The 15,657-nt window shown below is 37.5% G+C and overlaps 1 protein-coding gene across 1 annotated transcript in view; it reads right to left on the bottom strand.

Moving 5' to 3' along the window:
• RALYL (RALY RNA binding protein like) overlaps positions 1-15,657 on the bottom strand; it is a gene marked incomplete at its 3' end in the record, with an annotated part of 187,870 nt that overhangs the window by 40,026 nt on the left and 132,187 nt on the right. The window lies entirely within an intron of this gene.

Below are 15,657 nucleotides of genomic sequence, written 5' to 3'. Positions count from 1 at the left end.
AATTTTAAATATATACATTTATTTCATTTTGGAGCATTTATACGATAAATTTGAAACAGCCACTCTCAGTATCAAATTTACTTCATGACCAATACACAATTTAATCACAATAGAAGGGCCTGATCCATTATGTTAGGAGCTTAACTCAAAAAAGTCCCATTCACCTAACTGAACTTGGTTTAGAAATCAAATATGTACAAAGCAGCAGATCTAAGCCCTTTAAATTTCACAGATTCAGATGATTTGTGTAGGTATTTACATGGAAAGGCTAGAGTGAACAAGTAATACTTTGTCCTTTTTTCGCATTTTTCATGTAAAATGTTTTTCTCTTTATGACCATGATTTAGGGAATGTAGTGAATCTTTTTTTTTTTCTTTAACTTTAAACATAAAATTTAGTATGGGTGTAAGAACTTTCCTGATTTGAGGGCTTTCACACCCATTTTATTTGCTTTCCAACATCCTCTGTTCATATGACATGGTCACTTCTTCGTTGTGAGAACTTCTGACACAAACTGCCACAATCAGCCTTGCGCTGGAGCTGGATGCAACTGGTTTGGTCGACGCAGAATCATACCCAGTTCTAAAACCAGTTGTTAATAGTGTTGTTCTCCAATTCCCTGCTGTTGCTGCCGTCTCTGTGAGGAACTGCACCGCTTGCACACTGGCAGGAGCCTCCTCTACTAGCAATTTCAACCTAACCAGGATGGATCTAAAAATCCTCATCTGTGTTATTATGTTGTATTTCTGCTCCAGTACCTGCAACTGGCTGCCCTGAATTTTGTCGTGTGCCCTGGCTGCAATGAGTTTACTAATATCAGCTGCTTGTTAGGACCATGAGCATGTAACTCCAGGGTCCTTTATAAATATATTTGAAGCAAATTTACAACTCAATTATTTTGAGAGGTTACATGACATGTAAATGATACAAATGTTCTCTCTTGTGCTAACTTTCACCGAGCGTACTGTGTTAGGAAAAACAGCAAACAAAAACCCAGATACCTAATATCTCTTAGCCTATAAGAAAAGTGTTTCTAACAAAGCGAAGTATGTCACATCTGGAACAGAACATTTAATTTCTGATGACCCCTCCCATCTGAAACCAATTCAGTTCCACAAAAAAAAAATATCTGAAATAGAACTGTTAAACAGGACTAATTGTAAACAAAAGTACTGTAAATAATTTGTCAATATTTTAAGAACAAATCTTTCCTGCCAGTCTTCTTTATAGAAAAACCATCAAGTACACTTGCAGTTATTATTCATTTAGCAAAGGTTTTGTCCAAAAAAGTCACAAACCAGTAGACCAGTTATTACCTATCCAGAAAGGCATTTACAAAAGGTGGACTTGTCACTCTGTTTTTGAAGGGATTATATGATTTTGTCTTTAATTGAAAAATACCGCATGTCATCTTTTTGCAAAGCATTTACTACTTCTTTTCCAGAATCACTAGCGGACATAACTTAGGAGCCCGTCTTCATTTAAAGTGTTGTCTTCTGTTGTACTTTAAACATGATCTCCTGGGGTTAGGTTTCCAGCTGTGGAAGGACAACTTGCATAAGGCTTGAGGAAGTGCCAAAATGTATCCAAAACATAGTAACTTTTCTGGTGTCCTCGTGGCTAGATCTGACCTTTCTATTTCTTTCTGGGTTTGTGGTCCACATGGAAGTAAAAGAATAGAAGAGGGGACCACTGATGGACTTGCATGTACCTGGAAGCACGGTGGAAGCTCAAGGCTAGGTATCCCTGCACTCAGGGGAACACTTCTCCAGGGCAGTCCCAGTGCTGTCGCGAATGCTTTCCCTCCCAGATCACCATGCCACACACCAGAACCCTCACAGCACTGAGAAAATGCTTAGCTTGGCATCCCCTGTGCTGAGGTAGTCCTCCCAGCGAGCAATAAAGTAGTGGGGCCTACATGGGCAGGGTTGCATCCTTCTCCAGCAGGCCCTGTGCAGCCACCATGCCAGCTCCACGGACCAGCTTTTCCTGCTGTGGATCACACCATTACAGGAAAACATCTACAACATCTTTGCATCTTCTCTCTGGTCTATGAGGAAAAGCCCAGCTAGTGTTATAGCTTTGTGTCTTGCTTTTCTGCTTAATTAAATAAACTAGACCTGGGAAGTACCCAGTGTTTGGCTCAAAAGGTTAACTATAAGCAAAACGAACAAAGAATGAAAGCTTTGGAACATATTTACATACTTCATAATACAGAAATTTTGTAATGAAGAGAGACCTGGCACTATCCTGACGGAGGACATTCTGGTGGATTTTACTTGCAAACGAAAAGTGTGTGGAAGAATGCCCCGTGGACAAAATACTGCAATTAAAAATCTATTTGAAATCCATTATCAGGATGGAATTCAATTTGATTTAAATAGTGCTGCCCTAGGTTTGACCCCTCTCTAGTATATTTGACTAAATGGTTTTGGATAATTTGCTGCATTACTTTAAATTAGTTCTAGTGTTCCTCATAGTGAAGGAATACAATTATCTGTTGGCCTTTTATTTAAATTGGTAATTCAGTATACAGCAAATTAATATAAAGGGTTTAAAACTAAAACACCATATAAAATAACATCCTATATCATCTTTATTGGTGCACATTTATTAATATAAGTTATAGATTTTTTACCTTTGTCTTTTTTTTTTCCTAGCCTGCAGTACACTAAGTTTCCAGAGTTTTGAGGAAGTTTTGCATAATGAAATAATAAACCATAATCTTGATAAGCTGTGAGCAGGGCTGTCATACACCTTCAGGAAAAATGTTAAAACAAGTCTTCTTTCTTGCAAAAATGTATTGAGCATGCAAGAAACAGTAGGCTGGACAGTAAACAAAGGGAATAATGTTTTGATTAGATAGGAATGGTAATGAAGCTGGAGTGATCAGGATTTTTCTTTCTTTCCCGAAATGGTTTTCCCATCAGAAAATTTCAGTTTGTCAAAATGTCAAGGCACGTTATCAGTTTGAATAAGAGGGTGGCAGGCTAATCAGTAGCATGACTGAGACATGGCAGACTGAGGTTGTGCTTCCCTTTGATCTTCTGAAAGGTCTGACTTTTTTATCTACATATAATGGATAAGTTTTTGCAGGAGGAAAAAGGTTTTTTCCACTAGACGAATTGGTCAATTAAAATCAGTCACTGTAAACCAAACAGGCATAGGCAATCAATTTATACCCATTGATATACTACAGCACTGTCACAGTCTGTGTTTAAAATAGGGATCCTAGAAATTTCCCAGTTAGTATTTTACCCCTTGCAACCTGTCTTGGAGGGATATTTTACAAGACCTGATTAATATATTTCATGGCTTGCTTTGCTGCTCAGTTTGCTTGTTTTAATGCCAATTATCTAAATCCTATCTTTGACGTGGACTGAACATGTAAATGGACAAATTTTTCAAGGCTTGCAAACAAACATACAAGGAAACGTAACTAGACTAAGGGCAAGTGAATTCCTCTTTGACTTGTAAACAAATTATTAAGGACAGGAAGATCCCAAAGTAAACTCCACTTTCCTTGTATAATTGTCCTATTAAGATTATAGGCAAGATGTCTTTTTATATCTGAGGCCTGACCCAAGATACATAAGTCAGTCTCATTTCTTGTTAAAGAATTCTCCTCTCTCCTTCCCAAAACCTATTTACAGGACAAAGTGGATAACATTTCTAACAATACCTGCACTTTACACAAGCAAATGGATTTTAGCCAAGGATTCTCCAAGGTAACTCATTATGGATCAATATGTTCTTCCTCGTGGTGATCATATAATTTCATCTCTAAGGAGTCAGAAAGAAAAACAGGTGGAATTTAAGGCATTTGTTAGGGTTCTTATTCTGACTTTTTAATATAACAAAACTGTCTACTCTGAATCAGGGAAACTGATGGTCAGGAACCAAAATTTTTTCAGATGTGTGATTACTTTGAGTTGCAATCTTCAGATCAGAATTCCCAAGGAGGATAACCTGAGTGTGTTGCTGACATCACACATTTTCTGTTTGACTGTAACACGCATGAACAGAGACTGCAGTTTTTGAGGGGACTGAAAGAGTTAACACCTCTAACAGGAACCCAGATTCAAGCTCTTCATTCAAGCCATGTGGGAAAGTCAGATGAACTAAAAAACATTTTGGACTTCAGTTTCTTGATGAATTGCTTGTATAGTTTTAATGTATATTTTGTATGATTGATGTGGCTGACATTTATTGTCAAGCATGTCTATCTCTTTACACTGTGCAGCTTTAGGAACCAGAGATTTAGCAAAAATATATGAAATTGAAGACTATCTAGATGTCTGGCTCACCCTGGTTGCTGATGAATTTAATTTTAAAATTATAACCAAGAACTAAAGGGACCTTTTAAAAGAAACCAAGGTAATTTGCCGTTGACAGTGATCAGCCAGGGTTGCATTTTTCTCTGCATGCTGACTTTGTGGTTTGAAGTCAACAGTCATTAGTGATCAGAAAATATCTTCAGAATTTTTTAAGCAGTATTGGTCATATTTTGTCCTCTGATTCCTTTCCTTTTTAAAACGTGCATTATAACTTTTGGTAAGTCCCAATATTTCTATACAATACAAGCAGGCATGTCTTAATTTACAGAACTATTGTTCCATGTAACTTCCACTATCTATTGAGACTGAAATGGACATTGCTGGTGTACATTAGGTAATCCTTCCTTCCTTCCTTCCTTCCTTCCTTCCTTCCTTCCTTCCTTCCTTCCTTCCTTCCCTCCTGGTCATTTATAATAGTTTTCATCACTTAAAGTAATTTCAATCAAAAAAAATTTTTCTGGACATGAGTACCTGTTGTCAGATGGAATTAGGAAAGAAACTCATTCTGTCTTTTGAAACTTCCGTAAATATCATTATAAACATTGGCAAGTTTTATTAAGAAGCACTGTCATATCCTGGAATAAATAAATGTTAGACCAGGTGTACAGAAGATCTAATCTGTCAGAAGTATTTCGGAAGCAGAGAGTATGGAGGAATAATTTACAGCTTTATGTCAACTTTTACAATTGTTCTTAATAAATTTAATAAGTTCCAGTTCTAAATGGTGGTTGACATTGCAATTGATGACTCTGGTTAGAAAAACAACACAAACTGTATTGTTTTCATGACTATTGTGTAATATCAAATATTGCATTAATACAAAAATATAAGAGCGCCCTGGGAAGTTTTATTCCACAGAGATAAATACTTCTGTTATTTACTGAAACATAAACATTCTGGCACAAAATAAAATACATCACTCAAATCACTGATGAAAACTAAAATACCGTAAACTCAAAATGTCATTTCTCAGCCCAAAGTTATTCCTTTGACATGATAACTGACTTAGTGGATAGAAGAAGAAACAGATAATAGGTAAGACTTTGCCTGATTTCTAAAGCTTTTTATATTGCCTTATATGTGAGTCTTATATTCCAGCTGGGAAAATGTGATCTAATTACCCTAAAGTAAATATACATTAGGCCAAAAAAAGCCAACATGTCCATGCAAAAAGAATTATGTCAATGGGAAAGAGGGGCACATGAAATACTAAGAACACTCAGTACTATGTTTTGTTCAGTTTTGGTTTGCACAAATGATTTGAACAACAAAATAGAGACTATGCATGTAAAATAGATGACAAAAAGCTGGTTTTTAAACAGTCCAGCAGAGTTAAAATCTGAAAATTGTGTGATAAATTGGAGAAATAGTCTGATATCAGTGTAAACAAATTTTAAAAAGAAAAAAGTCCAGTGAGAATTTCAGAACAGTAACTACTTTATCCGTACATAGTTTGGAGGATAACCAGCTAGGTGTTGCAAAAAAAAAGTTTCAAGAGCACAAGAACGGAGATACTGTTCAGTGTGGGGACATACTAAAATATCTTTCATCAAAGCTGATGAATCCCTCAGTTGTTGCAATGTACCAGCTTTGGGCACAGCATTTTATAACAGGGTCAGGGTAGATGGGGAGAATCAAACGAGAGCAATTAAGAGTTTAAAAAGTAAGAAGGAGCTTTAGAGTGATGGAAATGCCGTATAGAGTAGAAGTTATTAGGTCCCCCGCTTATCCTCTATGAAATAGGAACTTCTACCTTGAAAATAGCAGCTGGAATGGACACTTCCAACTCTAGGGATTCCTGCTAGTGATCTAGGAGCTAGAGTTTCTGTCATTTAGATCCTTTCTGCTTCATGACAAGAAGCCTAACTTTTTCTGCATATACAGGCCTTGGGGTCTATCTGTCTGCAACAGTCTGTAAGTTACTGATACTTCACTCCTGAGAAATAATTTTTGACATATAATTCCTTGCTGGTTCCATTTAATTCCCATTTTGAGAGAAGTCTTTAGCTTTCAGGAGCTAATCCCTGCCTGCCAAGCGTGTCCTAAATCACACAGGTGCTTTCCAGGGATATTCAGGTTAACTTCCATTTCAGCCAATATTAACTAGTGACATGTCCCAAAGTCTTGCTTGAGGTGCAGCTATCATGTGAGGAACACAAGTTGACGCCATAACACAAGTATGTTGTATGTTACAGTAAAAACTGATGTTGCAATTCACACAGAAATGCTTTAGGTTCCCCTTCGCTCTGCACTTTTGTTCTTTAGCTCCTCTGAGCCTTTGCAGTGGTAATGAGCAGTGTCCTTCCATCAGCGCATGCTTCATCTCTTCTACTCTTAGATCATAGTTAATCCAAATCTGATTAAAGCTCACAACTGGAATATTTCAGTTCACTAAAACAAAATTTTACTAGTTACTGAAGAATTTATTCAAGCTACTAGACTAGTAACCACTCCAGGGATAAACAGAGGTTTACTTAAATAAGGTTATCCCTTTGGCTACCAGAGTCTCTATATGTAGACCTATATATAATCCTTAATATATATAGAATATGTATTTAGTCCCTTATGAAAGTATTGCAACATATTATGCATTCTGACTGACAAAAATGATCCATTTTTTCTAGTATCTTGTGATTTCTGAGAAGGTTAATTATTTAACATTGAGAATAACTTAGATAATTTCTTGAAGCATCAGGTTTTCCTCATCCCCATGAGGAAAAATTTGCACCCTAAAGAAGTTAAATTACCAATATATCTATAGATGGTGCGGGTCTTACACAAGTTAATTTCTCGACACAGAAAAATGAAATGATGATTGATCCTCATGAGACATCATGGTTGGAGCATTTTCTGTCTACGAGTGCTCGTGCCTACCCTAGGGTTTGGTTTGCATTAATGCAGTTACTCTGCATTTAATATGCTGCAAGATGGAGCTGCCTTTATCCTTTTCAGAGTTTTGAAGTTAAAAGAATGGACTATTTGACTCAGCATACATATAATATAATTCTTAAGCATTTTATATGTCCAAACAACAAAAAAGGTATGTGCAAAAATATCAAGTTGGTTTTGTTTTTTTTTTTTTTTAATTTAAAAAAACCCTGCAGAAGTCACAGGCTATCGATGCGGTACATTTTATTTAGCCAGTTTTAAGTAATGCCTAAGCCCCCGATAGGGTAGTGCCAGGGCATTCTGTGCAGGAAAAGGTTTTCAGGGAACACTTAGGGTAGGATACTGTCTGCAGTACCTGATGGCAAGCTGCCTAACCAAGCATGCTGGCACTGTGCGCTGGAAACCAGATGCAATATTATGGAGGTTTTCAAAGTCAGCCCAAGATAAAGCAAGGTTTGACCCTTTTAATTTCTTCTGCCTTACTATATAAAATAGTTTTGTTACACGTGGACATAGCATATGACCAAATCTAGCTGGTTTCCTTGCAAAAACTGAATCTTGTTACATAATTTGTAAACATCAAATTCTTGACATAAGCACAGGTTTCAGGGGCTCCTAGGATTTATTTCTGCATGAATTAATATGAAAGATAATTTTTAGCCATCAGTTACCAGAGTGTGACTGAATAATCTGTCCAGATTTACCCCTAAAATCTGACAGTTGCAAAACAGAATAAAAGGTAGATTTCAATACAGGGAAGAAGTGCTTTAAAGAGACTGCCTCTTCCCTATGTTAATTTTCACAACTGCAAGAGGCTAAGATGAAACATCAATCAGCATATGCAAAAGTTGGTTTTGATATACCAGTAAAAATGTACTTTGTCATGTTGGATACTGAGTGCATTACTGTTATAACACATGGGATGGAAGGGTTCTGGGGTTGTAGTAGGAACGGGAGGCATGGGGAAGAATAGTAAAGGAAGTACTTTCCAGTAATGCTCATTAATGGGTGACCTGAATTTTAGGCATTGAGAAGAAAGGAAAAAACAAAAGCTTTAAGTCATTTGAAGGTTGTATAATAATATAATATTTTCAGAGAGCTAGAGCTAAAAAATAGTGTAATCTAATAGAGTTTCTGTAGCTTATTATAGTTCATACCTGACTTTACTGTATTTTCCTCTATGAATCCATAAATCACAAAGACAACAGGAACAGTGGCATGGATTCTTATAGCTGAGATAAATATTGGTGAGCGTGTCTGAGAAAAACTAAGTTGTGACTTGGAGAGGAATTAATTCAGACTTTGCATATGAACACCTTCTTAGATAATTATGGACTACAGTTTCTTCCCACACCGCCCAAGAGGAGTCTCCAGAAACCAGAGTGATAAGGAAAAGAAACTGAATTTATTCTGTACACCACATCTGTATGATGTTTCCAGTCATGAAGAAATGAATGCTCAGATTCAAACTGAGATTCTTGCAAGAATCAAGAATAAGAGCTTGTTTTCCTTCAGGTAAGAACACTCCTGACTCTGATCCCCTTTCCGAACTGCAAACATGCTCAGTTTGGTACCTTTGTTCAAGTGAGCAAAGGAAGCAAACTCTGGAGAATGAAAGTAACTCCATGCCACTGCTGTCAATTTTAATTTGCTTTCTCTTGTGATATGTTAATAGTTGCTAAATTTTGCAAAAAATCTATGTTCCCAACAAAAGAAAGAATTTTGAAAAAAATATAGTGGTGTACTTAGCCATCTGCCTTAAAGTCCTCTTTCTGACAGCTTTAATCATCCTTTGCATGAAGCTGATGCCACCTGACCCTCTTCTGCTCTAGATCAGAGTAAGAACATTCAGGTCAATATGTACTGGTCTAAAAACGTCTGGAATGAGTTCATCAGGGTGGGCTGAACAAAACAGTGTTGACTGATCTAATGCACACAATCAATACTACTTTACTGCGTGGCTATTTGTAGTCACAAAGAGATGAAGGTTAATGCAGGCATTGCCTTTGAGGATCCCAAGGGTAGAGGCTTAATTTCCTGTTCCCTCAATGACACTACTAACACTTCAAAGTAGTTACAGGAGGGGCACTGCTCTGACAATGTATGATTCGTGTTTGTCATGCTGCTTCCTAGAATAATCTCACTCTTGCAAGACTGAAAAATACAACATACATTTTTATGCCAATAGGTATTATAAATGGCTCATTTCTGAGGACTTATAATAAATTCACACACATTTATGAATACATTTGTTACTTGTCAGTAAAATAGCCACTGCTTTTGCCAGAAGTTCTGGGAATATCAGCAACCTAATCTACCAAAAAGGCATGCAATTTGTAACCTATTCTTTAAAAAATAAAATTACATTTCACATTATGCACCCACAGCACTATGCAAGTATCAGTCCTGGCAGGCTGGATGACGTATTTTCAGACAGTATACTCCAACACTTGCAGAATTCAGCAAGAAATAAACCTGTGGGATAATTTCATTGTGAATAAATCATTGCATATTAATAAGTTGCTATTGTCCCTCTGTGCTGCACACAGCATAACCCTTTGTAATGTGTTATTTGTAATTTTACTCAACAACCTATTTTCTCTTAAACTAAATATACTTTAAATCTCTTCTTTCAATATTATTCACAAGACGTTAAAATATATAACTACTTACAGCCTCTCATTTACACAGCCTTCCTCATTTATTCACAGAACACTAAATCTGTAACCCAGCATCATATTTCTGTTGCTGTTTGTAAGCCACCTAAATTGTGCCCTTGCAGTACATCAGCAGCTCCCAGACTGAATTACAGCCTCCTGTACAATTAGAGGTGTTACATTATGTGAGACCCAATGCCTAATTACTAGCCCACAAAGTGGTGCTCTGAAGCACAGCCTTCCCCTGCACCTCTGATTACTGCTGCCATTAAGGGTTTACTAAGTTCCTGAAAATGAAGAATCCTGCTGTTCATTTGCCATGTTAGGACAAACCCTTCTCTGTTCTGTGTCATGAACCCTATGTTCTTACTTTTAAGACGCCTATAAAGTTAATAAGACAGTTACCAAACAACAGCGGTTGCGAAACCGGATGCTGTTTCTCTGATGCCTGCTTCACTAAAACTCAAATGTAGAAAAATGGCCATGGCATCTGTTTCTGACTTTTTTAAAATATGTTGTAGGTGCTACCCTTTTTCTTTTTTAAGCTAACAGAAGCACAGCTGAGTATCTACAGAAGGCATCGTCTTTCTGGTAGAACACACTAAATCCAAATTCTGATTATTTCTTAAATCCAATGTAAGCAGCCATGCAGTAACAAAGGGTGGAAATCTCACATGTTATAGCTGATAGGAACAAGGCTCGAACTGTCAAGACTTAAACTGAATGAATGACTAAAAGTACTATTTCTGTTTGCCTGCAGGCAAAACCATCAGTTCTCTGGATCTTTTAGGAATTTACTTTTTGAATTACAAACCAAAGGTTTTCATTTGTATTAACAGCACAAATTCTTGGATAAGAAAGAAGTTGTAATAATTTAAATGACACGAGAAGGTTGTGAACATGTTTTCTGTTCCACTGTGGTAGAATATGCTTTCTGTTCCACTGTGGTGTAAACAGTGATTAAAAACCATAATAATAAAAAAAAAAAGATGGTTTTGCAGTTAGTTACTTTAGCTATAGTATCCTGCTTCGGGTTTCATAGGAGATGAAAAAAGTAAGAAAGAAGATGAAACATACAGAAAAAAAAAAAAAAAAGCAATAATAAGAGAACAGGCTATTCTTCTCCGAACTTGCTAATCTTCCAAGCATGACTGTGATTATAGTGTCTGCAGTTTTGTGGAAGAAAACAACATCAGTCATGTGATACCATATATCATCTGCAAAAGGAAAAGTACCGAGCTAGGAAAAGGGATGCAGCTCCACTGCAGATGGGTAAGTTGGTGTCACTGGTTTCCTCTTAAAGAAAAAAAATTGAGAAAAGACGGTGTAAATCTAAGGTATAATTTGATGGGAGATGGGAAGAAAGGCAAATCCTAGTCTTTCAGTCTATGCAGGACATACTTCAAAATGGATCTAAATCAAACCTATAGTTTAAAAACTCTGGTGAAGGTGAATAAAAACAAACATGAGAAACATTTAAGATTTAGGATGCACTGATAATCTGAGAAGGAATATCTACCCTGTTCACTAGAGGTGGATTCTAAAAGGGTGTTAGCAGTATTTTTAAAATAGTGAAGGGGAAGATTTAAAAAAAAAAAAAGATGGTTTTGTTGTCCTAGTTGTCATTGGAGTTACCACACAGATTAGGAATAATATGACTGGATGAACAAATCAAGCCGACAAGTATATTTGATATATTTTGGTCTTTTGGACTTTTTCCTCTGTGATTTGTCTCCAGAAGCAAAGGTTGTCCTGGGTGTTACTGAAGACCCGAGATCCCTCCCATTTTCCCCTCTCTAAACTTTTCAGGTGCTGCATATTCATTCTCTGGATCATGTGAAAGGGCAAACTTATATCCTTGGTTGGCTCTCCCAACCGCTCTGAGCAAATGGATTTGTTCTTTACACATCTCTGGGACCAACTTGATTGCAGTTACACTGACATAATTCAGAAATGCAGAGCTGCGTATGTTGCCTTCCATCAGCAGATATTTTTTTCTTATCTGACATGGGTCTTTTTCCTTGAAAGAAAATAAACAAAAATTCAGACCAAACTGAATCACTGTATCTGCTGTAGCTTTGTATTTGTACCTTTTAACATTTTTAATATAATTGAGAATGCTACTTAAGTTCTTGACACAAGCAAAATTTACACTGTTTTTTGTCAATTTTAAGTGAGAATTTCAGGCTAAATAATCATTTATTTCTGTAAAGTAATGACTGCTTCAAATGTGATCACTGAGAACATTTTTTGACAAAATGAATGTAAATAATATCCTACTGGACTTAAAATTATCTACATTTAAACATTCCTTGAAACGTTTTATAGAACCTAGATCTTTTGTCAGCAGAAAAGCTGTAGAGCAACACTCATTGCACTGAAATAAAATAACTTATTTTATGAAAGAAGGTAATCAAAGGCATCGAGAAGATATATTTCTGTAAAAAGGAAGCACTTTGATTCAAAAGAAATATCACACTATGTAATCTTAATATGATGTATTCATCATAACATTTTGTTCCATAAGCATAAATGATTTTTTTTTTCATTCAATATTTAGAAAAAAGTAAGAGGCATAATCACAATTTAATGCAATTACAATGTATCGGAAATAATTGATCAGGTTTATTTTCGGTTGTCTAGACTGTCTTTAGGCTCTTGTAGGCCAGTGATAAAAATGGACACACAAATGCATTAAGAAAAAGAAGGAATAAAGAAGCAAGTTGTTGGAAATCTAGGACAATATTCAACTAAGAAAAGGTCCTTATACCTGCTGTTATTTGTATTATATGCCAGTAGGTTAAAGCATATTGCTAATACACTGCCAATGGCACACGACGGCAGCAATTATGCAAAATACTGCAGTATTCAAACAGAATAGTAATGCTTGTTTGGCACAGAATTTGCTGAGTTTATGTTACACTTTCAAATAGGAGGAATGATCTCAAGAAGCCTCCTATCCTGGAAGAAGCGATCACGTTGCCCATCACTGTGCCTTTCACGCTTCCTCCTGAAATGAAGGGCGCCCAGGAGTGCTCAGAAAAACAACTCAAAATAATGGATGGCTCTGTGGACTGAGAGGCAAACACAACCACACCAAACTCTGTAAACAATATCTTAAAATAAATCTGAGAAGCAGAGAGCAAGTAGAGAAAGACTGTAAGCAATTCTTTAAGCCTCTGCTATCAAATAAGACTGCAAAACCAAAGGAAATGCAAGATGTGTAACACAATCCAGTCAGTTTTGTGATGGAGATTATAAAAGTAAAATGTACTGAGGAAATGGATACAGTATTTTTATCAAAACCCCCCAACTTTGACATAAAAACATAACCCTAACCTATAAATAAAAGAGCATTTCTTTATTTCTTTCCAGTATACTAATATTAGAAGTTTAAATAAAATAATTTCCTTCTAAGGCCATGGGGCTTATGAAATTGCAAAGTAAAGGCTGTTTAATATGGCTAATTAGTAGCATGTTAAATCAAGCATGCTGAATATACATTTCAATTGCATTACATGGAGAAGTGGTTGGGAATGGGAAATGACTGTGGCATCTAATACCATGTAGTGAGCCCTGAAATGTGAGCCTGAAATTTCAGACTTCTCCTTGGAAAGAACTTGCCCTCAAGGGACGCCCTTGCCAGGGCCACCATGGGGCGGGCAGTGCTGTGGGACCTCAGCCACCATTGGGTAGAGATCCTGCCAGCCAAGGCAAAAAGGCGAGAGAGGATTTCACTCAGTGTTTCCTGGTCTTGTTAGTCCACCCACTAAATCCATCCTGTTAATTGCCTCACTCCAGGATGTGCCTCAGCTGGATGGATCCCAGGCTAGGCGACTTCATGCCCAGACAGTAATGGGAATACTGGGAGGAGTGAGGCTTCACTAACTCCCCACTGGGCCTTCAAGATGTGGCACTGAGGCAAGGCCAGTTTTGTTTATTGTGACCTTATGATGATGTTTGGAGTTTGGCAAAGGTGAAAATAACCCAAATGGGGAGGGCTAGTCTTAGCTAAATTAGTCTTGGACGTGTTTATAGGTCAACTACAATATTAAATTGTGTAGAGCAGAGTGATTAGATACCCTGGCAGTACCAAGTAACTTGCTTTCCCAGTTTTCTTCCAGACCCGAATCCCCTGCTTCCCTATGGTACACAAATACTAATTCACTCCTGGGCCGGGGGGGTGGTCTTCGGCAAACAAACTAGTTTTCTCAGAAAGCAGACTCAGATGTGACCTGGGACAGTATGCTCTCAACTCCCTCCCAGTTGTACTGGTATCACTGCACTAGCTTTGGCTCCTCATGCCCCATGTGGTCTCCAGCAGGTCCTGGGGGAGATCTGCAGTAGCCGCACTCATTTTCATGCCACTAAAAATCCCACCATTCTGCTATCCTGCAGCGCAGTCTTTGCATTATTTCAAAAGACTCAATAAAGTTGCCCACCCCCAATTCCTCTCAAATTCCCCCATCTTTGTTACTGCTAGAGGGGTGCCAGAGAAGACTTTGAGCTGACCCCCATGCCGACAGCTGTACAGAGGGGACACGGTAAGTCCATCCTGAGAGAAGGCAAGCCACAGGCAGAGTGCGCACAGCTGCTCTGCTCCTCCTGGCCTGGGGCTCAGGCCCACTCCTGGAGCAACTGGGGATGGAGCCATTAGCAACCTCCAGAGTTAACAACTAGAAGAGCCTCATGCTGTTTTACTAACCCCAGCAAAGACCTCCAAAACAGAAAAAAAGCTTTCAAACCATGTATTTAACACCTCATATAACATGGTGGTGGACTGACATGAAGAATAAACAGGTAAAATACTCTTTTGTGATGTAGAGAACCAGAATGACGTTTCATCAGAGGATTTGTGGTTGATTCTACTTTCTTATGTTGAGACATAAACCCAGAGAAAAAAAACAGTAAATGGACTTTCATATGCTGACACCGAACTGCTTTAGTTAAATACTGATCAAAACACCACTAAATTGAAAAGACAAAGTGTGAGCCTTTATTTTACCGCAACAATGCTCCCAAAGACTGCTTTAACACATTTGTGTCATCACCTTTAATCTTCACCTTGTCTTTCAAATATATGAAGATTAGCCAGTAATACTAACTTCTGCTTGAGGCTAGACCCAAATAACAAGATGTAAAATAATTTTAAGATGCAGATTTGTCAGGCATTTGGTTTTCTGGAGAAGTGCTGTGCTAAAAATGGAAATTCACAACAATTTTGAACCTTCTGGGATTTAGGTTCCCCCTCACATGCTGAACAGCAATGCAGATCAGGAGGAATGCTGCTGGAGCTAACAGTTATGGTATATTTAAGCTCATTCCTGAGTACTATCCTAAACATATCTGTATTTGTTCAATGGGTATGCTTACAGTCAATAACGTGTTTAGCAGCTTTCTGAAGCAAGGCCTAAATCTTTGTTATTCAAGTATTTTTAAGGCCTAATCCAAAATGGAAGTTCTTTTATTATGGACTGAGTAGCCTCGCAATGATATTGACCTGCTCCCACAGCGCTCTAACTCCATCCCTGCATGCCTAGACAGTGTCTCTATATATCTCCCAGGTCACCTGTTGCTACTTCCACATTTTTATGTCTCTTTTTTATGTTTTAATTTTTCCAGGAGCAACATTTCATCTGTGCAGGCTACCTGCTACCTTTGCTTGATTTCTGGTTCATCTAGATGAACTGTTCTTGAACTTGAAGGAGGTGATCCTTGGAAATCAGCCAGCTCTCCTGGCTCACACTTCTCTGTGGGACAGTGTCCCATGGGAT

Source organism: Vanellus vanellus (genome assembly GCF_965231255.1).
Source record: "Vanellus vanellus genome assembly, chromosome: 2".
NCBI classification, from domain to species: Eukaryota; Metazoa; Chordata; class Aves; order Charadriiformes; family Charadriidae; genus Vanellus; species Vanellus vanellus.
The sequence above is the reverse complement of the archived record's forward strand: the minus strand, read 5'-3'. Positions and strand labels throughout refer to the sequence as shown.